We start from the raw sequence: 1,733 nt of genomic DNA, 5'->3' as shown, positions 1-1,733 counted from the left end.
TTGTATACTAATCTTATATTCTATATCCTAGCTAAGTGCATTCCTTCTAGTATTTTCTCGCCACAACAACTTCCCTCCATGCCCTCACCTTGATCATTTTCACATTTCCAATCACAGTTGGCATCTCTAAAGGATTTTTTAAGTTCTTGTTTAAAAGCTAGAATAATTTTTTTAAAACTTGCTTTGTTTACTGAGTAGACTATCCAGTACAATACTGAATGGAAATGATGCGTGAGGCATTCTTTCTTTGCTTTGGATGGTGGTAAAACTTTCTGCTACCATTGAGCATGATGGAAGCTGTATATATTTCTCATAGATATTTCCTGGTTTGATCAGATCTCAATTAGCATGCAATTTTGAAGTTTTAAAAAACTTTCTATACCAAATATCACTAGTTTTATGAATTGGTCTTCTAAAACTATAGGTCTTCTTTTCTATCACTTACTTTAATTTGGTATTTAATTCATTCTTTTATTTATTACCTTGTAAATTAAAGTAATAAGTGTGATACTTTTCAATAATATTGATTTAACCTACATTATAATTTTAGTAGTTATATTCATAATATTGGCATTTTTGATACAAACTATTGTTTTGAATGTTTCTTCTTGATGTTATGGATTTTTCCCTTCTTATTCACAAAGCCTTGGGATTCTGCTTTCTGAATGTAATATTCAGGATTATGAAATCTTCTTGATGAATTGAGTGCTTTGCAGGTTTAATGACCCCTTTTATGTAAAGATTTTTGCACTGATATCAACTTTGATAGTAATATAGATCTTCAAGTTCTTTTTTTGAGTAGTGCTAGTATGCATATATTTCCACCCCTTTATTTGTAACTTATTTGCATTTTTGAGGTTAAATTTGGTTTCTTGTAATCATCCTAATGCATGTTTCTTCATCCTCAACTTCCAAATATGATCATATCTGCCTTTTATTTCTGTTTTAAAGTCACTTGCTTTTAATTTGGGGTAAAATATTTTTTTATCCTGTGACTTTTAGTTTTAATTGTTCTGAGTTCTCTTTTTTCTCTTTTCTTCCTTTTGCGTTTAACTAGCCATATTAATGATTTTTAAATCTCTTGAATTTATAACCACATCTCCTTAATTTTGTTTTCAGTACCAGCTTTGCACTTTAAAAAATACTTCTTTGACTTAGCAAAATATAATTTCATTGTACTCCTTCCGCTTCTTAAGATGGTATATTTGCGCACACTAGGTACATTCCCCACAAAAGACTATCATATTTGTACCAGGAATTTCTGTGTCCAAATAATGGTTTCTAAGGCCAGGACTTTACTAGGGCATGTAGCATAGGGATAAAACACATAGATTTTACTAGCAAATTGTAGGTGTTTAAAATCATGGTCTAACACTTTAGAGAAAATAAGCCTCAATTTACTCAATCTAGAAAATGAGTACATTAAGTAATATATGACAAACTAGAGAATTTGAATCATAACCTAGATCAGTAAATATTAATGTTGTCACTATTGTCCCTAATATCTTTCTCTATAAACATCAAAGCTCCATTTCTATGATTTTTTTTTAACTTTCAGCTAGAAGAGATCATTTTCTTGCAAGAGCATGCTACAAGGGACAAAGGAAACGTATATATATGTATACACAAATGTTTGAGTCATAGAAAACTTGCATGTCTCTTAAAATATTTAGATAGTTTCTGACAAACCGTGAGTATGTTGAAACTTATATTTCATATTAATATATATATAT

This window comes from Echinops telfairi, unplaced genomic scaffold (assembly GCF_000313985.2).
Source record: "Echinops telfairi isolate 266 unplaced genomic scaffold, ASM31398v2 ScPeMD7_6;HRSCAF=24_1, whole genome shotgun sequence".
NCBI classification, from domain to species: Eukaryota; Metazoa; Chordata; class Mammalia; order Afrosoricida; family Tenrecidae; genus Echinops; species Echinops telfairi.
The sequence above is the reverse complement of the archived record's forward strand: the minus strand, read 5'-3'. Positions refer to the sequence as shown.